Source organism: Balaenoptera borealis (genome assembly GCF_965194805.1).
Source record: "Balaenoptera borealis genome assembly, chromosome: 16".
Taxonomy (NCBI): Eukaryota; Metazoa; Chordata; class Mammalia; order Artiodactyla; family Balaenopteridae; genus Balaenoptera; species Balaenoptera borealis.
In genome coordinates, this window is record NC_138872.1 from 50,859,982 (window position 1) to 50,886,641 (window position 26,660).

The following is a 26,660-nucleotide window of genomic DNA, read 5'->3' on the forward strand; positions in this document are numbered from 1 at the left end:
GCAGGCACCCCCAAGGCTGTGGGGGGGCATGAGGGTGGTCTGACCCCCAAGGCGGCTGTGGAGCCCCTTCCCTGGGGGGTGTGAGGTCCGGCAGAGACACTGGTGCTGCAGGATCGGACAAGCAGGACTTGAGTGTGGGCAGGCAGGCAGGCGGGAGCGAGGCTGCAGCCAGAGGCCTGGCCTCCGGCCGAGGTGGGCTCCGTGCCACATCCCTCAACCAGGCAGCCGGGCGGACGAGAGGGAGTCTGACAAGCTGAGGACTCGCTTGGCTCGGCTCCCCGGCCTGGCCCTGGGTGGTGGGGGGATGGGGGGCTGAGGGCCACAAGCGCTGTCCTGCCCACGCCTCACCAGGGAGGACATCACACGCGGGACGCAGTTCATCCGCCCAGAGGTGGGCGCTGCATGTGGCAGCTGCAGGTGGCCGGGGCCTGGTCACCCAGAGGCTGCGTGGCTGGGAGCCATCATGGGATCATGCCTCTGTTTCCCCATCTGTGAAATGGGGATTCGGGCAGTCTCTCCCTTGTGGTATGTGAGGATGGAGGGAGGCGTGTGTGCAGCTCCTGGCACGGCTGTCCCCTCGTTTGGGTGGCCTCACCCCCTGGCCTTGTTCCCACCCTCAGGTCCTTCCTGGGTGAGGTCTGTGGCCGTCTGTGTGGAGAGGTGGCCACAGGTGGAAGAGAAGGCTGGGAGGGCCCAGAAACAGAGGTGGTCCTGGGTACCCACCCAGGGGGGGCCGGCAAGGAGCTGATGGTTGTCGAGCAGCACGGGGCTGGGAGGTGGACACCGTGCTCTCAACCTTCACCGCCACTCGGGAACCCTGCTCTCCGGAACTAACTGCACACATGTCTGAGCTAAACAGTTTTATTTTTATGTATGTGGAAGGTTAGTTATGTCTCTCGACCTTGGAGAACTGGCCCTCCGTAGTGGACATCCTGTGTGCCCCCGCAGTTGCATGCCCCCTCTCATCACCCAAGGGCCAGGGGCCAGCTGGTCCCAGGGTAGGTCCTGGGCTGTGTTTGTGGATTTAGCTTTCTTGCTTCTGCATTCTGCCCCCAGGTGGGTGAGGCTGGTCTAAAGGCTTATGCCGGCCTCCTGGGGGGAGGGCCCAGTGCCTGCCCACTGGTGGGAGGAGCTGGTGGGTAGGGCAGGTCAAGGGGCGTGTCTAGAGGTGGCTCTGGGCTCAGGAAGTCTTAGGCAGCCAGTCTGCTGATGGGTGGGGTTGTGTTCTCGCCCTGTTGGTGTTTGGCCTGAGGTGTCCTAGCTCCGGAGCCTACAGGCTGTTGGGTGGGGCCAGGTCTTGGTGCTAATGACCCAAGCAAGAGATCTGCCTCCAGCGAGAGTTTAACACTCCCAGACATTTCCGTCACCAGTTTTTATGACCCCAGAGAGAGCCACAGCCTCCCCCCCCTCCCCAGGAGACCCTCCAAGACCAGCAGGTAGGTCCATCCCAGGCTCCTGTGGAGTCACTGCCTGGGTCCTGGTGCAGGAGACCTTGTGTGTGCCCTCCAAGAGTGTGTGCGCCCTCCAGTCCTGTGGAGCTCCTGCGATCAATCCCCGCTGGCCTTCAGAGTCAAATGCTCTGGGGGCTCCTTCTCCGGATGCCAGACCCCCAGGCTGGGGAGCCTGATGGGGAACTTAGAACTCTCACTCCTGTGGGAGAACTTCTGCTATATAATTATTCTCCAGTTTGTGGGTCACCCACCTGGCAGGTATGGCATTTGTTTATATGGTGAGTGCCCCCTCCTACTGAAACCATACAACTCACATGGGATTTGAACACAGCCAAGACCCAGACTGGGACTTGAACCCACAAGCAGGGACTCAAACCACTGTCTTTTAATTGACACACACCTGGTCTCAGGACTTAATGAAGCTCAGGTTCTGTATGTCTCAGCACAGAAGGAATTCAGCGAGAGGCAAAGTGATAGGTAAGAAGTGGATTTATTTATAGAGATACACATTCCATAGACAGAATGTGGTCTATCTCAAAAGGCGAGAGCGGCCCCAGAGCATGGGGTCCTCTTGGAAACTGAGAGTGGCCCTGAGAGAAACACACTCCGCAGACAGTGTGGGCCATCTCATAAGGCGAGAGGCCCGGAATTACGGTGTGGTTAGCTTTTATGGGCTGGGTAGTTTCATAGACTAATGACTGGGAGGATTATTCCAACTGGGAAGGGGTGGGGATTTCCAGGAACTGGGCCACCGCCCACTTTTTGGCCTTTGATGGTCAGCCTCAGAATTGTCCTGGCACCTGTGGGCGTGTCATTTAGCTAATGTATTACAATGAGCATATAATGAGGCTCAAGGTCTACTGGAGGTCGAATCTTCCGCCAACTTGGGCCTAATCGGTTCTAACCAGTTTATGGTCATACCCACAATGGCTATGTCATTCATAAAGGGTTGTGCCATGCCCCTTTCCCTCGTGTTTCACTACCATCTCATCTCGTTATGGTTTCTTCTTTGTCTTTGGATGTATAATATCTTTTTTGGTAGGTTCCAGCCTTTTTGATCGATGGTTGTTCAGCAGTTAGTTGTGATTTTGGTGTGCTCATGAGAGGAGCTCAGGTCCTTCTACTCTGCCATCTCGTCTCCTGTTCTCCTAAACAGGTTTTAGAAGAAGCTTTAAAACTCCAGAATGGATGAGATAGCGTGTAGACCCCAACTGCAGGAGGCATGTGGATGTCTGGCTCTTGACGGAAGAGGAGGAATCACTGGGCGCAGGACAGACAGGCGTATACTTATCGAAGTAGCTTTAGAGAGAAACTTCTGCCCAAGGAAGTGGAGTGGGACAGAGCTGCAGGGACGTAAGGAACGAGGCGCGGATGGGTGCCCGCCAGTGAGGTGACCCAGGAGAGCCTGTCCCCATCTGTAAATTGCAGTAACGAGCCATCGCTGGAGGTAAGAACCGTGCCTGGCACAGAGCAAGCCCTGAAGGAGCGTTTGTTACTACTGTCACTGCTTCTTTATTGTGTATAACACACATAACAGAAAATTTACCGTGTTTACCATTTTAAAGTGTACAAGTTGGCAGCATTTAGTACATTCACAAGGCTGTGCAAGCACCACCTTCATCCAGTTCCAGAACTTTTTTGTCACCCCAGATGGAAGCCCTGTCCCCATTAGCACTCACTCCCCGCCCCCTTCCCCCAGCCCCCAGCAACCCCCAGTCTTCGTCTGTCTCTGTGGATTTCCCTGTTCTGGATGTTTCCGGTAAATGGAATCATAGATATTTGTCCTTTGGCATCTGGCTCCTTTTGCTGCACAAGCTGTTTTCAAGGTGCATCCAGGTTTTAGCCTGTGTCAGTGCTTCACTTCTTTTCATGGCTGAGTAATACTCCACCACGTGGCTCTATCTCATTGTGTTTATCATCTTCAGCTGGTGGACCTTTGGGTTGTTTCCACCTTTCAGCTTTTGTTAACAGTGCTGCTGTGAACGTGGGCATCAGGTTTTTATTTGAACACTGCTTTCCATCCTTTGGAGTGTGTTATTGTTTTTATTACCCAGACACCACTTGAAAATAATAGAAACCTGAAGGACTTCCCACCACCAACACACCCCCATCAAACCAGGGGAAACGGCAGCAGTTCGAAACCCAGTGCAGGCTGGGCTGCGGAGAAACCCACACTTGTCTGTCCTGTGGGCCCGGCCAGCTGGGTCAGCTTTTCTGGGAGCAGTTTGGCAGGTGATGTCGAGAGCCACTCCCGCACCCGACACGGCAATTCCAGCCCTGGAAATCCAGTCCTAGGAAAGAATTGCAAATAAGGGGGAATCTTTAAAAAAACGAAAAAAGTCACTTGTACCAAGCTGCACAGCAGTGAAATTTATGATCAGAAACAAAGTGGAAAGAAGCAGTGTATCCAACAATTGGGCCGGTGGAGCCACAAGGAAGATTCAATTCCAAGGACACGAGTGTCTGGGATCTGGACACAGATGAGCAATGCCTGAGATGTGTCCATGAAACAGAGGGCCCTGAGACGTGGGGTGCTTTAATCATAGCATGGTGCTGCAAGGCTGTGCTTCCCACAGAGAGTGAGCTCCCCATCCGTGGAGGAGTTCAAGCAGCCATGTGTCAGGTTGCAAGGGAGAAGCCTGGAACCGGAATGGGTAGGCTGTCCGTGAGGCCTGGGAGAGTTCACACTGCCCACTGCAAGGATGCCAGCACAGAGCAGGCAAGGGAGCGGGACCTGGAGTCAGCCCACAGGAGCTGGACAGAGACCAGGCAGCTGGGAAAGGCCCTGGCCATCCCGAGGAGGAGGTGGCACAAAGGGAGGACTTGCCCTGGTCTCCATGGGCTCCCACGAGAGATGACCTCCTGGGGTCCTCCATCCACTGTCCAGTGGGCCTGGACTCCATCCGCCCACCCCGCAGAATGGCAGAGGGATCGGGGACAGCTGGGGGATGCCAAGTGGCTCACAGAGTCACCATCCCCACCAGGTGTCTCCTTCCAACGCCCCCGACACGCGACACTTGGGCAGCTTGCACCCTGTCCTGTGCACGTGTGCCTTGCCCCTGGGGAGAAGGAGACCAGCCTCGGATGCAGCACATCGCTCCATTGAGGGAGGCCTTGGGGCAGATGCTGCAGGAAGGAGCTGCGCCGGGCCCACTGGCTCCGTGTCTCTCCCGGGGGCTCTGGACAGCCGGTGTCCCCAGTCCTTGGGCTCTGTCCCTATCTGTCCACTCCACCTCGTCCTCTGCAGGAGCGCGCGGCCCACCGAGACCCGGGACTCCCACCCTCGGGCTCTGAGGAACATCCCTCGAGCATGCTGGCTGGTGGAATTTTGGGGGAGCCACGGGGTCCAGAGCCGCACACCCCACTCTCGCTTACGCCCGCCTGTTCCTGCTGACCCCCACTCCTGTGGCCTCCGGTGGCCCCGCCCCAGCATCTGCTGGACAGTCACCCTGAGTGCCGCCGGGTCCCGTTTACAGACGAGGAGACCAAGGCCCAGAGAGGAGCAGTCGCTCTGGCAAGGCCGCGCAGCTGGCATCCATCTGGACTGGACAACTCTGGAACCTTCTCCCAGGGCAGGTGCTGGGGCCTCTCTGGACAGCCGGCCCCTGCCCTGCTATTAATTCCTCAGCCTTCTGGGAATGGGGGTCTGCAGCTGCTCAAGAGCAGAGGGTCCAGGGACAGCCCCTGGGCAGCAGACTTGCCGCTGTCCATGCTCGGCTGCCGTGGGTCACTTCACTTCTGTCTCCACAGGCAGTGTTAGGAGAAAGTTCACGGCAGGAATTTCAAGGCAGATTTTAAATCATGTCTCTTTCCAGAAAGGTTTCTTCCTGGGGCCGCTAGGCTTCTCGCACTCTCTGACTTCAGGGCCAAAGGCTGGGTTCCACCCCAGATGTCTGTTCCTCCAGGGCATGCTCCCCCTGGCACTGCTTCTCAGTGGGGGAACCTGCAGGCTCTGAGGTTAGGGGTGGGCCCAGTGCACCCACCTGGACAGCAGGGGTTTTATTCTCCTGGCTGGAGACAGACCCCGAGTGCCCGGCATCCTCTGTTCAGCAGCAGCCTGTGGCCCCGCATCTGTGCACAGGGGGTCCCCAGCAGCCCCCTGAAGCTAGGTGAAGCCCTGGGCCCCACTGTGGTCAATGACAGGGGAGCAGAAGTGACCCGAGTCACTCATGGGCAGAGCATTAAAGAGCTGGCGCCGATTCTCCACCTGCCCTGCCCCTGCTAGGTGGCTGGTGATGTGTCCCTGAGTGAGGATGGCATGGGGCAGGCCCTGGATGGCCCACCAGGGACCTGAAATACCTTTGCTGTGGGAAGCCACCAAGATGACCAGATCTCTGTCACTACTGCAAAACCTGGCCCAGCCAGGACCTGGGTCATCCCAGGCTTCAGCACACCCACCCTCCCCACATCCACACCCGTCCTGGAATGCTCTCCAACCCCCTTCCTGCTAATTCACCCCTCCCCCAGGAAGTCTGCCCTGATTGCTTCCTGCAGTCTCAGAACTGGCTCGGGCCTCTCCTTCCTCTGCCTTCAGTAGTCCAGAGACAGGGACACATCCCAGCATTCACAAACCTTTGTTGGAGTAAAAGGAACTCAGACCCAGCTAAGGAAATGCAAGAAACCAGCTTGAGGTGTACGCAAAGGAGAGGTGAGAGGCAAAGGAAGGACAAGGGGGCCAAGTGGGCAGCGCGCAACACAGAGCACTCTTGGGTTTGAGCCATCACCTGCCTGCTGGCTGAACACCACTCCCATTAAAAAGACAAATCCAATAATAATGAGCAAACCAGACAAGAACTGCCCTACCCACCAGGATTTCTGAGGCCACTGGTGGACATCAGCCAATAGGTTTCAAGGCTGACAAACCAAATGTCATTCAGGGTCACATTAAAAGAGGTATATATTCCCAAATGAGGGAGGTTATCATCCTACTACTCCACTCTACATTGGCCACAACATGTGTGGGAGGTTGGAAGAGACTATTCACGGGTGGCAGTGTTGGCTAAGTGGGGCATGCCCAGGGCAGAGCAGCCAGCGAGGGCAGGGACTGACACCACACCCCCTGGGGGAAGGGTCTTTGGAAGCACAACTTTTTTTTTTTTTTGGCTTACACAATATAAATTTATTTCTCAAAGTTCTCCAAGATCAGATTGCCAGCACAGTGGGCTTCTGGTGGGGTCTCTCTCCCTGGTTGTAGAAAGCAGCCTTTTCACTGGGTATCTCACATGGCAAAGATGGAGAGAAAGCTCTAGTCTCTTCCTCTTCTTCTAAAAAACACTGATCCCATTACAGAGGCTCCATCCTCAAGACCTCACCGATACTTAATCACCTCCCAAAGCCTCCACCTCCAAACACATCACCTTGGAGGTTAGGGCTTCAACATGCAACTATGGAGGCTGACAAGTCCAAGATCTGCAGCTGGCAAGCTGGAGACCCAGGAGAACTAATGTGTAGTTTCAGTCTGAGTCTGGAGGCCTGAGAACCAGGAGAGCTGATGATCTAAGTTCAGCTCTGAAAGTCAGCAGCCTTTTCCCCAGAAGTGAATGCAAGGGCCTTGGGTAATGTTCACTGTTCTTGATATTCAACACTGCGTAAACACTGTCATATGTGTCATCCCATGATATATATTTTCATTCTTAAGGGCATTTTGCCATCATGAATAGCAGTTCTCTCCCAGATAAAGTTGTAAGGAGCTTTACTTGAAACTCTACCCAATAACTTCTTGCATTTCAATGTTGACTCCTGACTATAAGGAATACTAGCAAATGTAATCCTCTAGCTAGGAATTTTGTCACCTTGCAGATTTTGGACCTGCCGACCTCCACAATTACATGGGACATTTCCTCCAAACTCCGGAACTCCGCACTCCAGAGGCCCTCCTTTCCAGGTGCTGCCACTCCCCTTCCACACAGGTCCTGGAAGCACAACTTTGAGAAGAGGGCTCAAGGGATGGCTGAATATCAGCAACCCCCCTCCCCCACGTAATTCAGCCCCTCAAGCTCTTGCAGTGCGTGGACCCACCTTCTAACAGCGCCTTGGGGGTGTTCCTTGGGGTCTGACCCCCATGTGTGTCATGCTCACCCTGGTGTCCTTCATGCCCATCACCCTGGGGAGACTGCTGACCCAGCTGTAGAGTCTCTTCAGTCCTAGTGAGGGGGGCCCTGTGGGTGCTCCAAGGGGGGGGACTCCTAAGCCAGGCCCGGCCAACTTAGGCATCCTGGGCCTGCCTCCCACCTCCCAGTCCAAGAGTTTTTGCAAGAACGGCCAAATCCCTGATTTATCAGCTCAGCTTTATCTCCAAAACCTCCTACAATTTCCCAGAGAACAAAATTAAATACAGGATTTAGGAGAGATTTTGTAGGGCCAGGAATGGGCTGACGTCTCGAGGCCGCTTATGCCTGGGCTGAGGGTGGGAGGGTGGGCAGAGGGTGCCCAGCCCAGCCCCCACCGGCCCTGGAGCTCAGTGGCCACAAGGCACATGCAGGGGTCACAGGCCCCCTGCACCCGCATTCCCCTTCACCACCCCTGCCCCATCATTACTGGTGAGCCTTTCAGAATCCATAGAAGCTCCGTCACCTGGGCCCCAACGCCCAGCTAGAGTGGACACACGTGTGGTCCTGCCATGGGCAGGGCAGGATTTAACCTACCTCCCAACCAGCCCTTTTATGGGCGAGGAAACTGAGGCTTAGTCAGGTCAGGGCATCTCCTGACTCTCAGACCCCAGGCAGCATTGGGGTGCTGGGACGTGGCCTCAGATGCAGCACTCAAGCTGCACAGTTTTGGAGAGACTCCTGCAGGGTTCTCCTGCCTGCCCACCCACGGGGCTCCCCCACCTCGCCGCATCCCCAGTAAAATCCCTGGACACGGCTCGGGGAGCACCCCCGGCTGGCACTGCCTGTGTGCCCTCACGGTCCATGCCAGGGGGCAAGGTGTGCTGGCTCCGTCGGGGGGACAACAAGGGGTCTGGTGTCTGCTGCCTGGACCCTGCCCCACGCGGCCCGCACCCTGGCCCACATCCACCAGTGCTCTGTCCCCAAGGCAAACCGTGCCCGTGAGCATCACGGGGCTGTGCGCCCTTCTGGAGAATCACGGAACATCAGGGTGGTCTTGGGGACCTCTGGGCTTGCAGTGGGGTCAGAAGTGAGGGTCTTAGGATGGTCCCTAACTTCGTAGCCTCCTACAGGCTGAACAGGTGGAAGCCGGTGGGCCAGGCAGGGAGCCTGGGGGGCGGTGCCTGCCCGCCTACCGCCTGCACTGCCTGCCCTGTGTCCAGGCACCTCAGCCCCAGGCTGGTGTCCACCACCGGCGGGCTCTGCTGGCCTCAGAAGGGCTGCAGGCTCTGACGCCTTCACCCGGTCACCCCTTAGCCAGGCTGGGCCCAGCAGACCCCCGTGGAAGTGACTGGACTGACCAGCGATGGTCACATCACTGTCCTGGAGGCCCTGGTCCTGGGATGGCAGATGCGGCGTCATGGTGGAGGTAGCGGGGGTGTTGGACGTTGGGTCATGAGCAGGTTCAGGGTCTGCCGAGCCCCCCACCAACTGGGGGACTTTGCGGGAGCCTCTTGCTGCCTCTGTAACAGGAATAACGGGACTCGCAGGCCTTTTCCTGGGAGCGAGGATGGACGGGACGTTGGGGAGTGGGGCTGGCCCAAGGAGGGGTCCAGGCAGCTTGGGGCTGGGCTGAGGCCTTTCGGGGTATTGGTGAGGTCAAGCCCCATCTGGGGGACAGAGGGGCCATTTTGACACTGTTAGTGTTTGGGCCCGAACCCCATCTGAGCCCTGTGTTTCGGGCCTCGGCGCTGGCTGTCCTGGACGCCCTGACGTTCTGCAGGTCTCAGGGGCTGCTCACACCCCCCTCCCCATCTTATGCCTCTGCAGCCCAGGAAGAAAGATGTACAGGGTCCTGGGGGAAGCCTGGGGCCACACAGCAGTAACACATCCTGGGCCGGCCCTAAGCTGCAAACCCTGAGATCCGGGGGACCGGGGCCTGGAAGGGGCGTCAGGGGGGTCCCCTTTCCCCCACTGCATGGGGGAGCCCGGGCTGCAGCAGGGATGCCTGCCCCCCGACTCTGACCTCGGCTGGCCTGCCCCTGGCCCCACCCCCAGTTCTCCGCACCCCCTCAAGTTGTGGCCCCAGCGACCTTGGGCCGTCCCAGTGGAGTGTCTGCGAGGGAACCGCTTCTGATGTTAAGAGTCTCTAGCAGCATCATCTGCAAATGTCTCTGTCGGCAATCGAGCCGATTAGGGGTGTGCAGGCTCCAGATAAGAGCCCAGGGGTCATTCGGAGGGCAGACACGGAGGACCTGTGCAGAATGCATACTCTCCACCCAACCCCTGCCTCCCGCCCACCCCTCCCTCTCCTCCGGCCCCTCTGGAGGCTCCGGTCAAGGGCACGGAGCTGCCCTGAAGTCAGGCCTCCCGGGTGAGCCCTCATCCCGCCTGAGTGCTGTGTGACTGCTGGCAAACTCCTAAGCTCTCTGTGCCCTGTCTGCAAAATGGAGCCATGGTCTGCTTCTCTGGGTGTGGGGTGACTACAATGAGGTGTCCAGCCCTCTGCCTGGTAGGCTGCAGGCCACGGTGGCCAGGGCTTGGTGCTGGGGGATTCTGGGAACCATTAGGGAGGTGGGTGAAGTCTGACACTCCTCCCGTAACCCCCAGGCGCTAGCAGTGGGGTCTGGGCCCGATGCCTATTGGGCTGGGCTGTACTATGCCCCCCGTCAGACAAGAGGAGTCGGGGTCCTACATACAGTGTGACTGGGGGTCCCCAGGCCCCAAACATCCCCACACAGGGGACCCCAAGGGACCCTCACATCACCTTTCTGTGTTCAAGTCCCATGGGACCACCTCATGCTCCCCCTGAAGCAGCAGCTCTCAGCTGGGGGTGACTCTGCCGCGGGGGACCCTTGGCAACGTCTAGAAGCATTTTTGGTTGTCACACGCCAGGGGACGGGGTGCCGCTGGCATCCGGTGGGTAGAAGCCAGTCCTGGGCCCCACTGCGCAGAGGCGGGGAGACCCTACCCTGGAAGGGGCATTGCTTTTCCTGTGGGAGATCCTGAGAGAAAGGGTTCTCTTCTCTCCAAGACAACACCTTTACAGCAAGAAAGAGGAGCCGGCGCCCGCCCCCACCCCCCACCCCAGCCCAGCGTCCTTGGCCAAGGGCATCCCAAGTGCATCTGAAAGGATGTCAGGCCCGAGGCGGCACCAGGAGCCCAGCGGCCCCAGAGAGGATGCAAACAGCCCCAGTGTAGCCCCTCCAGGGCCGCGGCAGGAGGCCCGGCTCCACCCAGCACTTAGCCCAAAGAGGCCCTGAAAATAGACAGAGAACGTCGGCTGGACGGCACACCAAGCTCCGAAGGCCCTCATGGGAGCGGTGGACATGGTGTGGAGCCACTTAGCTGAGAACCAGGGCCACTCAGAGTCTCCAAGAGGGAGCAAGCAGCCGGTTAAGTGCTTGGAGGAGAAGGGCAAGGTCACCACAGGGCCTGGCCAGGGGGTCAGCTGCAACCCTTCCCATCCCGCCGACCTCTCCCTCCCTGGCCTCCCCGCACTGGCACCCCCATCCTTCCCACAAAGCCCCACAGCTGCACCCACTGCCCTGCTCTGGGCTCATGTGCACCCTCCACTGACGGCCCCCAGCCCTGCCTGATTTTCCAAGCTCGGGGGCCAGGGTGGGGGCACGGTCCCCAGGTAATTTGCGCCTCCCTGCTTCAGCTCCTCGATTCCTGATCTCTGTGGCTGTGGGAAGCAGCCTCAGGTGTAAATTTAGCTCCTGGGTGTTGTCCCTTCCCAGGCAGGCAGGCCGAGGCAAGCTGGGACACGGATCTCCGGCCTGGGCCGGCCAGCTGGAGCTCCAGAGGTCAGTGCAGACACAGTGTCCCAACAGTGACAGGGACCCCAGGAGGCAGGGGCTCAGTTGCTGCCCTCTGAACTCTAGGTGCTCCCAGAGATGGGGGGGACCGTTCAGGCCTCCATCCTGGAGACCATCCTGGAGGGCCACAGTGCAGGGGCCATGGGGATCACATGGAGGCCCCTGTCCCAGGCCCTGAGCCCGTCGGAGGCCAAGGGGAGGCCCTGAAGTGGGCCTGGCCAAGGCCGGAGCCCTCCGTCTCTGGTCTCCCCACAGGCCCGAGTCTGCTCAGCCTGGGCACCTCTGGGAGGTACGTGGGCAATGGAATCCAGGTAGGGCTCCCCCTGCACTTGGTGACGCTCACCCGCCAATGGCAGTGTGTCATGCTGGTTTTCTAAGACCCTGTGAGCACCCAGGGTGTGCCTGGAGCTCTGGGAGTTAGCGAGGGATTGGAAGGGCCTGACCCCACCAGCCCATCAGAGACCCAATCTCTGCCTGCCTTTCACCTTGGCGCCTGCTGACCACGGACCCAGCTAACGTCCACCCTCTGGGTCCCCCAAGAAGGGTAAGGAGGTTCCTGGGACTTGGGGTCTTCTTTGTGGGTAAGGTAAGGTCAGATGTGGCCTCTGGGGAGGGGGGAAGACCTCCCCCCCAACCAGGCAGGCCCACGGAGGGAGGGCGCACTGGCACGGGGTGTGGGGGGCAGCCTCTGCCCGCTCCCAGCCCCCCATTAGCGCCGCCCCTCCCTCACAACCCTGGGCAGCTCTAAAGAGCCGTCAGCCAAGGCATCGACCGACCGCAGCCCCGCTGCCAACACAAAGGCCAGTGAGGAAGCCCAGCCGCCAGCCGGTGGGACCAGACCCCCTCCCGCCCCCACCGCACTAATGCACTTTGCATTATTGTAAATCTTGCTTTCCTGAGAAGAGCGGGAAGGGTGCTCTGGGGACCCTGCCTCTGTAAGGGAGCTGGCGCCTCGTCCTCACAAACACCGTTTACTCCTGACTTACAGAAAGTTCCTTCCTGGTGGGTTTTGTGTCCCTGTCCCGCACCCCCGCCACAATGGCCCCTGCCCGCCCCCAGCCCCAGCCCCTCTGCTAGTCAGGCCGACCTCGTGGGTCCTCAGAGCCCAGGTCATTCTGCCCCCAGGCCTCCCCCAGGCTGCTCTTCCTCCCATCTCTCTCCATCCTCAGGACCGGCCTTGGGACCCCTCCTCCAGGAAGCTCTCAGGCAGCCCCAGCTCCTCCTGGGCCTCCAGCTGGGCCTCCACGTCTGCCCACACCTCTGCCTCCAACAGCGAGTGGCCCCATGAGTATACGGGCTGACTAAGTGGAGGGACCCCACCAGGCTGAGCCGGTGTCCCTCCTCCAGGTGACATCGTGACCACTGCCAGAGGGGCCACCGCTGGCTGGACAGACACTGGCCAGCACGAGCTGCGCCCTGGAGTGGGTTGGACGAGCCACCAGCCCAGCCTGGCACAGCTGGCCGAGCCCCGGCCACCCCGTGGCCAGCTGACAGGCCAGCACGGCGTCACAGATAGAGGGAGACCCTGGCTGGAGGCACCTGAGCATCACTGCTTCACCGAGAGCTGTCATTGCAGTCCTGGGGGAACCGGGGGGGCTGTCTTGAGTATACAAGGTTTCCTTTGTATATTACAAACCAAGAAGAACACCAAAAGATGTAAAGATGCATTGTTCATATTTTACATGAGACATAAACTGTCCATGTTGTAGAGTACCATGATAACCATTATTTAAGGTAGAATGTTAGCTTCCAAGGGCTCTCCTAACAAAGGACCACAGCCTGGGAGCTTAACCCAGAAATTCATTCTCTCGCAGTCTGGAGGCCAAAAGCTCTAAGTCAAGGTGTCTCGGAGCCATACTCCCTCCACAGGCTCCAGGGGAGGATCCTTCCCACCTCTCCCAGCTTCTGGGGCCTCCCGGTGTTCCTTGGCTTGTGGCTAATTCTGGTTCTGAGCCCAGGATGGGCTTGGGCTCAGCGTGTTGCTGGCCAGCTGGGGGCTGGAGCCAGCATGGCGCATCAAGGGGCAGGGGAGATGGGGTCAGGGGGAGGATTGATTCCTGCATAATGGGAAGCTGGCACAGCGGGGCGGTGCGAGCGGGGACCTGACCCTATTTGTCTCATTAACAGATCCAGTGGGGAGAGGCCGCCTGTCCCCACCCACTCCCAGCCCTGGCCAGAGAGGGACACAGATGGCGGTGGTTTACTCTGGGAACGTGGTCTGTTTCTATGGCGACGGGGCCTCCTGGTCTTGGTGGAGAATTGCTCACCAGGCCTTGGGAATGGGGTGAGGGGGTGGGGGCTGAGCCAGGCCTCCCACCTTTGTGCAAGGAGCACACTCTGCTTATTGGGCATCCCGGGCGCCCGGGGCCCATGAGGTGGGGGTTGGGATTGGCTAGAGCAAAGCTTCCTGGGCTCTGAGTGGACTTGAGCTCCCAAGCAGAAGGTCTGCCCCTCCCGACTACCCAGGGAGACAAGTGCTCCCCCCCAGCCGGGGGTGACCAGATTCACAACATCCCCGCCCCCACGTCCAGAGTGGCGCCTTCATCGTTAGGCGCACAGCATCCTGCCCTGAACTTTGCCCTGGGCATCAGTGATAAATTGTTATTTTTAAAGTCTTTAATGGTGCATGAGGACGTAATGGGGTTTGCCATCCGGAAATTGTCCTGGATCAATAAAATAGGGAGAGTCAGGGTTTAGCGGCCCCACCTCAGCCCCGAGCTCTCTGTCCCCCAAGCTCAGCCCGGAACACTCCAGAAGGTTCCAGAGACTCGGTGGCTGGGAAATCGTTTCTGGAAGGGCAGAGTTGTGAAGTTGGGAGCAGGGAGAGCTTGGCTGTGTCCCAAGACCGCCATGGCCCGCAGCCCCGCCCGCCTGTCTGCAAGCCACTCCCATTCTCCTGGAGGCATCAAAGGCCTCAGAGCCCCTGCGAAAGGCGCCCTCCTCACGAGGTGCCAGTGACAGGCAGGGACTCCGGGGTCTGTGTGGAGCTGAGGAGAGGGGTTCCATGGCCTCTGCCTCGAGATTCCGCACTGCCAGGTCAATGAAACACTAAAACAAACTGCTTCAGAGGGTGGTGTGCAAACACACACAGGCAGGTGGGTACTAGGAAGGCACTGATGGGGCAGAGTGCCCATCTGAGAGAGGAAACAGGGTTCCCAGGCTTGTGGGCAGCTCTTGCTGGACCAACAGGTGTGTGAGGTGGCCTGATGCTAGGGCTGGTTTACCCCGAACGTGGAGGTGTGCATCGCCCTTCCTCCATCAGGTTACAGGCTTGGGCTGCCCTATGTTTTCCAGGGTGGGCTCAGCGGAGTGTCTCAGCCTGGACAGAAACCCTGAATCCTCTGCCCCAGGGGCAAGGGCTGGCCCAGCTCTCAGGAGCAGGGGGTTCTGCAGGGGCTTTCCAGAGGCCCGTGTGAGCAGAGCCACCAAATGGGGAGCAGACCTGGATGCAAGAGGGCTGGGGACATGCAGCTTGGCCCTGTCTCCCTCTGAATGCCCCTCAGAGAGGCCCGGCTATCGGGGTGTCAGTCCCAGGGTTCCCCCCACCAGCTTTTCCAGGGCCCCACAGTGTCTGGTCTCTGGTGTACCCAGTCTGCTCCCAGGGCCTTGGACAAGCCCAGCGTTTGTCCGAGGAATAATAAACCCATGGCAGCCGGGCCTTACACAGAGGGACAGTAGGGGCTGTGAGCCTCCCCAATCCAGAGGCTGGAGGGAGGGCTGCACTTAGAAATCTCATGTATGCGTTTTTTGCTCAACAAACAGAAGGTCTCGAGTCTGTCTGACTCACGTGTGTAAATCTGCATGTTTATGGCGGCCCCACCTCCTGAGCCCACATCCATCTGCTGGTTTGGGCTGCGACTTCACGGGATGGGGAGGGACCTTCCTCCCAGGAGATGCGAGTCCCTGGGCCTTGGGAAACCCAGGACCCCTCAGGGAGGCTCAGGTGAGGCTGCCAGCCTGTAGACAGACCAAGGCCTGGGGTGTCCAGGTGCCCTAATACCTGGCCACCCTGAGCCAGTGTGAGGAGGGCTGTGCCTCCAGGACCCTTGGAGGGAGAGTTTGTCGACTGAGCTGTCTGACCCCCACTGAGCGACACCCCATCGGTGCCTGGACAATCCTTAAGACCTGAAGGTCCCCATGATGCAGAGACCCCCACATGGACCTCAGAGGCGGCCACCTGTTAACGAGGGCTGGCATGGGGGGCACAGAGATCCCCTACCCCCCAGGGCCCTGACCTAGAAGCCCCAGGGCAAGGGGGTCATCACGTCACTTCCCCCTTCAAAGCCCCCCACATACACACACTGACATCTGCGCCCTCTGGCACTTCCTGATTCCTGCTTCTCCTTGAAGCTCCCAGACCTACAGGAGGGCCTCGGGCTTGTGTGGCCTGGACCAGACCCAACGTTGGGCGGGATGCTGAATGCAAGCAGGGGAGAGCCTGCAGCCAGGCCCCAATGGCCCTGCTTGCCTCGCTCCTTGGCTGGGGTGCCTGGGCGCTCAGCGCCTGCTTGGGGGACACCCTCAGATCAGGGATGCCCTGGTCTGTGTGAGGATGTGGACATAGAAGGAAGAGGTAATCCAGGTGTGCGGCCAAGCACAGACAGCCCAGGACCTGGGGAGCTTCCCGGGGGCACATATCAGGGCATCTCCAAACTGCTTAAAGGGGGTGGGGCCTGTATGATGGGTGGGGAGACCAAGGCTCTGTGTTGCCTGCAGGGTGGGGGGTGGTCCTCCTCAGTGGCGTCCACGGACGGATAGGGTCACAGCCAGTGGAACCCTCCTACAAGGCTAGCCTCCTCCCTCATCCGGCCCCCAACGCTTCCCATGTGCCAGCAGGGACCACCCCCACCCTCACTCCCACCCTGGGTTGGCAGGAGGCCCAGGTGCAGGATGGAACAGGACCACAGAAGGTGCTGGAAAACCCAGACACCCAGCAGGGTGGACTGTCCAGTCCACCTGGCCAGGTGCTGGGGTTTGGCCCATAAGGAGTGGACTGGGGTGGACCAGGCTGGAACCTTGGCAGGCAGTGTCCATGTCCTGCTGTCCCCAAGTCTGGATGGAGACCCCCACTGCCCTCAGCCCTCACCCCCCAGGAAGCCTGGCGAGTAGTCAGTGCCCCAGGGCAGTGCTGGGCCTCCAAGGAGGGGCTGTCTCTGGTCACCCCAAATCCTCAGGGAGCAACCAGGCCACAAGGACACCTATTGCACTTATGGGAAAACCGGGGCTTCGGGAGCCTGGGGACCACTCCCTGGTCCCCCACCGGCTGTGGAGTCAAGCTCAGAGCACCACGCTGGGGAGGCTCTGCTGGTGTGACACTTGCCGCTGAGGACCACCAGGAGCGGCTGGGCCCCAGGTTGGGACTGTCCCTCACTTCGGCCAGGCAGAGGGGACTGTAGCAAGGCCTCAGGCCTGAGTTCCACTGTCACAGCTTCCCAGCCCGCAGCTCTAAGCTGCTTGGAGAACTTCTGGGACCCTCTCCTGAGAGCAGGACTGGGGGCGTGGGGCATTCTCTCCGGGGACCCAGGGCGTCTGGGACATGGTCCCGTCCTGCCACCTTAGCAAGTGGCTAAGCACGGCTACTGGAACCTGGGGCTCCTCCAGCCCACGGAGCCCAGTCACAACCAGATGCATGTGGCAGTTGCGTGGCAACCCCACTGCCAGCACCACGCCCCCACGCCCACACAGGCTGGTCCTGCCTCCTTCAGCACCTCCAGCTAGGCCAGTGTGAGGGAGGGGATGGTGCATGGAGGACATCCCGGTGTCTCAGCCAGGTTGGCCTCTCTGCAGATGAGCCAGACAGCCTCTCCCCTGTCACCTGGCAGGGCTCTGGGCTGCAGGCCCTGGGGGGAGGGGTCCTGGTCAATGGGGGCATCTGCTGGTCCACCCTCCGTGCTCAACGTCTGATGCCCAATCCCCGGAAAAGGAAGAGAAAATGGGGCCCCAACCACCAGGAGCGCCTGGGACCCCCTTAAGCCTCCAAGTGATTGATCCCTGGCACTCAGGCGTCTGGGGTGGCCTCAGACCAGGAGACGGAGGCCAAGCGGCAGTGCTGGGCCAAGGTCTCAAGCTGCTTGGCCCCAGTCGGAGGCCGGACTGGCTTTTTTGAGAAGTGGAAACCCGATTTTAGGCCAGCAGATGATGTGCCCCACCCCTCACATGTGAAGTGTGATCTGAGCTCACCTGGTCGGGTATGATACTCCCAGTTAGGGCCAGTGACATCTTCAGAGGGAGAGGGTGAGGGCCCCTCCACCCCCATCACACCTGGAGACGGAGCCCTCATGCCCTGCGTCACCCGAAGTCACACGCTGGGCCAGAGCGGGGACTGGGACCCAGGCCCACCGTGTCTCACGCATCCCAGGCTCTGGGAACAAAGGAGCCCTCTCCCCACCCCTTTATGCCATTTGCTCTCTGCAGGGCCTCCCCAGCCCCGGGTGCCCAGCCGAGCCCTTGGGCGGCCCTCCAGCCACCCCCACCCCCAGGGCCTGGGGCTCCCCCTCCCTGCAGCCCCCGCTCCGACAGAGGCCTGGGGGTTTCGCTGCTGTCTACCTGGAGGCAGGCTGACCACAGACACCAGCTCTTCCCTCCCGGTCCCAGGGCCTCCCAGCGTCCTGGCCAAGATTGTGTCCCCTGAGCAACGAGGCGCCCAGCCGGCCCTCTCCTCTGGGGCCACACAGGTTGTTCTGGGGGAAGGAGGATCGGGGAGCAGGGCTGGGCCCAGGCTGCTCCCACCCGAGCCCCACTGACCCACCGTGTCGGAGACACGCCCCTCCCCACGTGTCGTTTATCTCTCCTCTGATGTCTGAGCTCTGGACGAGGTTGAGGGGCTCTTTAGGCTTAGCTGTGCAGGACACCTCAGGTCCTGCGGAGATTGTGGAGAGTGCCTGAATGGGCCTGGCGTCCTCCCAGGGGTCCCCCGCCTTTTCCACTGGGCCAGGAGGGAGGCCAGCCTGGGCCCTCCTGCCCCGATCCTCCCTGCGCTGGGCCTTCCTGAGGCACCTGAGAAGGTGCTCCAGGCAAGGGTGGGGCCCATGCAGCCGCCCTGAAGGCTCCTGGTGCTCAGCATGGGGAGGGGGGTGTGTGGAATTTCCAGGAGCCCCCCCCTCCTGACAGCCCAGGGAAGGGCCCTGTGGGTGGGGTCTGTGCCTCTGCCACTGCCCCCATCCATCCGTCAGGGGCTGCCAGCAGGGCTGGAGCTGCCGAGCCCAGTAGTTCCGCTTTTCTGAGATGAATCTCTTGGCAGGTCCTGAGTGGGAAGGAAGGAGCCTTTCCTGCCTCATCTCACTCGGCAGGTACCCCCGCCCCACCCCGCCCCCGCCCCGGGCCAGGACAACAAAAGTCCACACCTGCTTGCAGATTTTGACACTTAAACTTGCCTCAGACTCCCCTGGTCTCCTCTGGAGAAAACAGCGTGGTTTTCGGTGCGGAACCTCTGTGTCATCCCTGAGTCCTCACTTGCAGAGCCCACATGCCTGAGGGTCTTCGGATTAATCCACACACAGCCCCTCCCTGTGCTGCCCTGACCGTATGCGGAGGGGCTGGAACGCACAACACACAGCACAGCAGTGCTGGCTCAGGGTGGCTATGCCGGCAGAGATGGGATGTGAGGAGACAGAACGGGGGAGCTGGGGGGCCCCAGCAGGCTCGGGCTTCTGTGCCCCCTGACCCACTGCGCAGGGCTGATCTCTGCCCTCAGCAGGCTTCCGGCCAGCCGTGTTCAGGCAGTGTGCTGGCCTCTGGGTCCTGGAGGGGAAGGGTGGGGTGGGTGCTCATCCCTGCTCACACCCATTCAGGCAGAGGGCCGTGCACAGCCCCACCCCCACCCCGGCAGCCTCTCTCCCTCCTTGTCTTGGCCCTGAAGTCCAGGCGGTGCTGAGCTGCCGTCTGTGGGTCCCCACGCCTGCCCACTTGTGAACAGCCTCTGGCAGGGTCATCTGGCCAAGACAGACCAGTATGACCAGTGCACTGGGCAGAAGCACCTGGGGACCGGCAGCCCCCTCCTGTGTGGGCCCCTCCTGAGAGCCTGGGGGTCCCAGCGAACCTCAAGGAGCCGAGGCTGGCCCCACCCAGAGCTGGGGGCTCTTCTGGCCCCTGGGGCCTGAGCCTCCATTTCCTTACCCACAAAATAGGTGGTGGGGGTCCTGCACCACTTCCAGGTTGTTGGGGGGTAGAGGGGCCGCCCCTGCCTGGCTCTCGGCAGGGCCAGCGGACACTGGTTATCTCAGCCAGGAGCCAGCTCAGGGCTCCAGGAGCCCAAATGTGACTGTTTGTTGTAAACAGAGAAGCAATATTTGCATTTCAAGGCCATCAACCCTGGAAACCAAATATTTTGTTTGGGGATCGGGCCTCCTGCACCATGACGAGCAGATGCCCAGTGCCAGTTTGGGACGGAGGTAAGGACAGACTCTGAGGGTCCCTGGCATCTCCAAGTGCCCACCCTAAGGCGAGGGGGCGATACCCACACCCCCATTGGCCGGTGGTGCCCTGTGACCTTTTCCTGGTCCACCCGGTCCCCTCACGGTGATCCTCTAGACATGGGATGGGTGCTACCCACACACTCGAGGGACAGCCCTTAGGAGCCCCTGACTGGGACACTGGGTGTAGCCCCAGCCATCCGCAGGGCTCCTGGGGTCCTCTCCGAGGCCTTTGCACCCGGCCTGCTCCCCCCACGATTTTCCTGGAAGCCTCCACCTGAACCCTCTTCTCAGGGGCCCAGTGGCTCTAAGCCTCACTGAGTGTCCGTTTCCCCCACTCTGCTCCTCCGACTGTTTACAGAGCCCCCCGGGCTCAGCCTGTGCTAATACATTTACTAGGGTGTTATCTTACTTAATCTTCTGGATGAAGTCCTGAGACTGGTTTAAGGAGCCTCCTGGCAGGGATTGCTGGTGGAAGCAGTAACCTCTAACCCTGAGGTCCGCCCAGCCTGCACTTCCTGTTGGGGTCGAGGGGGCGTCCTGCCTTGCTCGATTCTGCTTTTCTGCCTTGTCCCCAGGACCCCGTCTGTCCTCATCACCGTGCTCCCTGGCAGTCGAGCAGTGCCGGGCACACACGGGCGCTCATTGTGTGCTTGTGGAATCAAGGAGTGATTCAGGGCGCCGTAGCCGGGTGTCTCTGTTCAGCCCCTGAGAAGCCCAAGTTCTCCTCTTGCCCCACCTCCTCTTGCCCCACCTCCTCCCCACTGTCCACCAGACTCTAGCTGAGCCAGTCTAGCCCTCTGCCTCAGAGGCCAGCTTTGCCCACTCTCTGGGGCACTGGACAGTCTACCCCCACAGACCAGAGGTACAGTTTGTTTATATGAACTGTGTGGGCAGAAGTTCTTCGGTCCCTGGGGCCTGCAGCAGTCACAACTGGCCATGTACCCTCCTTGGGAGAACCCAGGGTCGGGGCTGGGGTCAGGTCACCAGGAGGCTCCACCTTGGGCTCCGAGATGCCAGACGAGACTTTGGCCTTTGCCAGCCTCAGTTGTCCCTCTGGGAGGAGGGGTGGGGCCCCCACATCTCATGGGGTCCATTTATCCAGGTGAGAGCTCCCCCACCCCAGCACACTTCTGACTTCCAGGAGCCTCTAGAGCCATCTCTGCTCTCTGGACCCCCAACATTGGACGGCCCCGGGGCGAGCACACTCTTTCCCCTCCCACCATGCCTGCCTGGGCCTCCCAACCCCATCAGGCTGTCTGGGGGCAGCTGAGGAGTCAGAGGTGGGGTCTCCACCCCATCACTGGGTGATGGGCACTCAGGTGAGATGCATGGAGCGACACAGGGGGTCCAGGGGGCTGGTGCTGCTCATCACTCGTGCTGTTACCCCAGAGTGCGGGGCCGGGCCACAGGGATCCCACGAAGTGAGGTGTGGGCCTCCCTAAACTCATGCTGTTCTGTATGCAGCTTCAGAGTGCCTCCGCCGCTGGCCCAACCCTGCGCTGTGGAGGGAACTGATCTGGGCGTGGCCTGCTTGCTGCTTGCCAGGTGTTTGAACTCTGTGGTGTCTGGACATGCAGCTAGGTGGAGCACGTGATTGGGACACTCCCCAGGCCCAGCTGGCCGGCAGCGGGCGGGGGTTGGGGGGGACGGGGGGGCGGAGCAGCCCGTTCCCAGGCTGGCCCCTCCTGCTGGGCTGTCACTGCTGCCCTCTGGAGCCACCTGGGCGGGGAGCACCCGGGCACTGCAGGACCACCAGGCTGATGTGGGGGCCAAGGGGCTGCATTAGGAGGGAGCCAAGCTCTGCCTGCCAGCTTCAGCCCCCAGCCCAGGGCTCCCCCACCTGCCCTGCAGCCTGCCAGCCGATGCCCCCAAACTCTGGCACCAGGTCCCCACGTGGCCTCTTTCTGGCCGATTTTCTGCCTCTGGATGGCGTCAGGAGGCCTTCCGCAGCCACCCACGACTGGTCGTCATGGATGTTTCCGTGGAGACCACCCCACCCGGCCACTTCCAGGATGGCAATGGAGGCAGAGATGGACACAGCGAGGCCTTGAGGGAAGAGGGGGCAGGAGCTGGCACCCAGGCCAGGCCAGAGTCCCCACGGTCCCTCGGGACACAGGCAGAACTCAGGACTCGGCCCAGGACCCCGGGAGCAGCAGTCCAACAGGAAAGCAGGACCCCCTCCAGCTCCTTTTGGTGGGGACGCCTGTGGTGACAACAACGCCTCCCCCAGCCATCTCTCTCAGAGGGAGGAGTGGTGGCTCACGGTCAACCCAACAGGTTTCTTCCAGGGACCCACACTGTCCACACCTTCCCACTCAACCTCGACTCCCAGAGAGGGAAACAGAAGGCACTTCCTACCTCACTAATTTTTCCGAGGTCTTTACCTCTATTGAGGAATACCTGCATGCAGTGAAAAGCTCAAATTTTAAGAGTACAGATCTCACGGGGTTTTGAAGACTGAATAGGAGTTTGTTCTGGTGGCCAGAATGAGGAAGGACATTCTTGCTAGAAAGACTGACCAGCAGCAGGTCAGTTTATTTTTTTCAATTTTTTTTGGTGGGGGTGAGCCTTGATGTGCGAGGCACATGAGATTTGAGTTCCTCGACCAAGGATTGAAACTGCTCCCCTTGCAGTGGAAGCGTAGAGTCTTAACCACTGGACTGCCAGGGAAGTCCCAGCAGGTCAGTTTGCCGATGTGAACCATGAGGGAACAGTGATGCTATATGCTGCTTCTACAGTTACCCATTGATCAGAGCTACAAGAGAGATTTGCTGAAACTAAGAAGAGGCTGCTAATTAACCCCCTTGCTTGGCCCCTTCCAGGTCTCAACATCTGTTACACTCCAGTCACCGCCAAGTAGACAAGCAACTTTGGGCGTGAAGCTTGAAGACCTTTTCTGGGAGAGCAAAGAGGCCCTTGTCTCCAACCCCCACCCCCCACCCCTATCCCCACGGCCTTCACGCAGAGCTGGCCCAGGAGCGGCGTCACCGCCTGGTCTCCGCCTCCAGCCTGCTCCCCGCCACGCGGCATCTCATGGGCTCTGGGGCCCCTGGGCATGGGGGGGGCCCCCTTCACCCAGGGTGATGTGAGGCAGGCAACGTCTCTTCTTCCCGTGCCCCCTCCACAACCTTCCCTGCAGCCCCAGTGCCCCCTCCCCACTTGACATCTGTGAGGGGGTGGCTCCGTTCCCAGGTCCTTCTCAATGAACCCTGACCCCTGACCCCTGATTTGCCTGCCACCCCAACAGTGTTGCCCCCTTTGGACCACAGGGCCCAGGGCCCCACTGCTACCGCGGGCGGGGGGCCTGCAGAGCAGGGCAGAGCCCAGAATGAGGGTCCAAATCACGGGGTCAGGGTGCAGAGTGGCAGGGGGGGCGGGAGGTGAGCAAACTGAGTATCCTGCCTGAGAGCAGCAGGGCGGGGGAATCTGGGTCACAGCCTTCTCCCGGCCTGGCCACCACCTCCCAACAGGCCTCCACTCCTCCCAGGCTCTGTCCTGCTTCCCTCTGTCTGTGTGTCTGTCTCCCGCTGGCAGGAAACCCTGACAGGTAACCAGGGCCCAGCCTTAGTGCTTTGTTTGTTAATTTTACAGCCCTGTGACCACCCTGCGGCAAGCATGATTCTCCAACCCATTTTACAGATGAGGAAATGGAGGCTCAGGGGGCAAGTCGCATAGCCATGAGGCAGAGTGCCCAGACAGCGTCCCTGCCAGGCCTCAGGCCTGAGCCCACACCCGCTCCCAGTGGCCAGAGGAGGGTTGAGCCAGGTTTGCACGTGTCTCCGGACCAGACATGCGGTGGGGCTGCCTGCTCACGAGTGCCCCCTGCCCCCTGTGAGGATCCAGCCTCCTTCTGGGCTTCCCCCTCCCTGCTCTGTTTCTCCTTCAGCCCTGTTCATGCCCTCGGGTCCAGCCCCAGACCTGCATGGCCTCAGGAAGCTCTGGGTCCACCTGGAACGCAGCCGTCATCCTGGCCTGGGGTGTGGGCTCTGTCTCTCCCGGTTCCCAGGGTCTGCAAGACATCACGAGGGTCTGGCCGCCCTGCTCACTTCCTCTGTGCAGCCTTGACATTCCGCAGACTCCGCTTGGCCTGGCCACGTGGGGTGCTACATGTGGGAAGCTGCCCCCCAGGGCGGGAGCGAGTGGGCGGGGGCGGGGGCTGAGCCAGACACCTGGCGCCCCTCCAACCTTGTTCCTCCTGCACACCGGCCACAACGTCTGCAGCCGCCCACAGGCCCGCAGGTGCAGAGGGTCGCGAGGTCTTGCTGGCCCCCTTGGAGTCGCTGAGGCCTTGTGGGGTGAGGGCTTCTCTGAGAGCCCTGTGGGGACCCTGGGTCCTGCGACTGGACGGCTGCCTCCTGCCGACCACGCGGAGACAGTGGGGCCTGGAGACTGAAGGCCCAGGAGCTCCGCCCCAGCGCCATCCGCTGTCCAGTCCATCCCAGTGCTCAGCTCACTGACACCTTTTGAGGGAGTCAGGGGGTGGGGTTCGGGGAGGACGGTGCCACCTGGAAATTCCAGAACAACTGCTCTGGCTGCACCAGTGCTTTCTTGGAGGATAAAGACCAAACCTTCCAGTTCAGAAGGAAGATTGAACGGAGGGGGTAGTTCTCAGCCTCTGGGGGCGGGGTGGCCGGCACAGACCAACATCTCTGGTCACTGAAGGTCCCAGCTCTCCCCAGCACAAGCCCACACCCTCCCCGGTCTCAGCTGCCTCCGTGGACTCCGAGTCAGGAACCTCTGCCCACGTCTTCGGCCACACCTGCCAATCCGCATGGAGGGACTAGGGCCACACACCATTGGGCCCCCACCTCAGTGCAGGTGACCCTGGGTAGTGGGTTGAATTGTGTCCCCCAAAAGATAAGTCCAGGTCCTAACCCCCAGTACCTGCAAATGGGACCTTATTTGGAAATAGGGTCTTTGCAGATGAGGTCATTGGGGGTACCCTAGTCTCACGGCTGGTGTCCTTACAAGAGAGGAGATTTAGAGAGTCAGACACACGGGGAGGCCATGTGGTGACGGGGGCAGAGGCTGGAGTGACGCAGCTCCCAGCCAAGGAAGCTGGGAGGGGCAGGAAGAGCCCCTGGGGCCTCCTTGATCTCGGACTCTGGCCTCCAGACTGTGGGAGGATGAGCTTCCGTTATTTCAGGCCATCCGGCAGCCCCAGGAGGGTCACACGCCCTGTGTCCTGCTCACCCTGCTCCCTGAGACTGTCCCTCCAGCCGCCCACCCCCAGGCAGCCTCCCCGGCTGGACAGCGCCGGACATGAACCAAGTCTGGCCCCACTGCACCCCCCCACCCCCGCCCCCACCCCCTCCCCCCATGTCACAGACTCCGGTGGGTCACTAGGACCCCAGAGGGGAAGCCCTAACTGGCACTGCCCCAAGAGGGCTGGCGGCAGTGGGGAGCTGGGCTGGGTCTCCCTGGCAGCCACGTCCTCCAGCTAGGTCCACCGTGCCGCAGGCTGGGAGCCGCTCAGTCAAGGACGGCACTGAGCACCCACTGCACGCAGGGAGCTAGAGGTACCGCTGACCCTTCAGCGTTTGGGATCCTTACAAATGGCAGGGTGCAGGGGCCCGTGCAGGGGGTGACAGTGTGTGGGAACTGGCCCAGTCCAGGCGGGCTTCCCGGAGGAGGCAGTGCCTCACAGTCACAGGAGCGCTTGCAAGGCAGTCCCAACCCCCAGCCCTGCTTGGCACAGTTGGCACTCAATAAACAGGGCTCCACAGAGGGGGCTGGAGACGTCCTCTGCTCACCCAGCCAGTGGCCAGCACGAGCCTCCTCTGGTCAGCCCTGATAGCTGGGACCAAATCATCCCCTCTGAAGGGAACCTCTTGAGCTCCTGCTGTTTACCTGGAAGGCGGGCCTGGGTGTCTGAGGCCTGCCCCCATCTTCAGGACCTGTCCCTGCCGTCTCCCAGGGCCACCGCGCTCCCTGTCAACTCATCCTGTTTAAATATTTAATCCTGTTAAATATTAAACCTCTTCCAAGCCCCATTTATAATCACATCGATTCTGGGCTATGGCTGTGCTGCCCCCTGGTGCTCTGCCTCCTGGTGCCCGGGTTGGCCTGGGGTGTTGGGGGGCGAGGGCCTCGTGGCGAGGGCGGCCCTTGGCCCCACAGGTGCTGCCCCGGCCCAGCAGTGCCACCCAGCGCCCACCAGGGACAGGAGCTGGTGCTCTTCCCTGGCTCCCTCAGCTCCCAAGGAGCCTGGGACACCAGAGAAGATTTCTCTGCAGCCCGAAGCAAGCGTCAGCCCTGAGCTCCAGGAGCAGGGATCTTCAAGCCCATGTGACTCTCCTGCTTTCCTAGCCACAGCTGGAAGTGGATGGAAACATTCCCAGGAGGTGGGGCGTGGGGGAGTCCCATCTGGAGGGGAGACCCTGGGAGCCAAAACCAACCTCTGTTTAAAACCAGTTTCAAATTGTGAAATATTGAGACTTCCCTGGCAGTCCAGTGGATAGGACTCCGTGCGTCCACTGCAGGGGGCAAGGGTTTGATCCCCGGTCAGGGAACTAAGATCCCGCATGCCACGTGGAGTGGCCAAAAAAACAAAACAAAAACAAATTGTGAGATATCTCCAAACTGCTAGAAAGTTCAGAAAATAACAGCGCTAACCCTGGACACTCCTTGGAGATTAAACACACACATGCATCACATGGCTTCAGGTGTTGGGTTATTGATGGAAGTTACCTTGAGTTTATAGGTTAATTTTGGGAGAATTACCATCTCTGCCATATTGAGTATTCCCACCCACAGACATCATAGTTCTCCAGTTTTTTAGATCTTCTTTTATATCTTTGAATAACATTTCTTATTATTTTCTTTGTAACTGTCATGAGCATCTTCCCTCTCCCTCAGCAGTCCCTCCAGCAGGAGTCAGGGAGTAGAAACCCTTTCGGTCCAGGTTTGTCTGAAGTGTCTTCACGT

The 26,660-nt window shown here is 60.2% G+C and overlaps 1 long non-coding RNA gene across 1 annotated transcript; it reads right to left on the reverse strand.

Annotated features, from left to right (window-relative positions):
* Nucleotides 1-2,939: 2,939 nt before the first annotated feature.
* LOC309613242 lies at nt 2,940-20,591 on the reverse strand. The gene is made up of 2 exons (XR_014235602.1): nt 19,435-20,591; nt 2,940-3,742 (listed from the first exon to the last, which is right to left on the reverse strand). It is a non-coding gene; the product is annotated as an uncharacterized lncRNA (long non-coding RNA).
* Between the last annotated feature and the right edge of the window lie 6,069 nt (nt 20,592-26,660).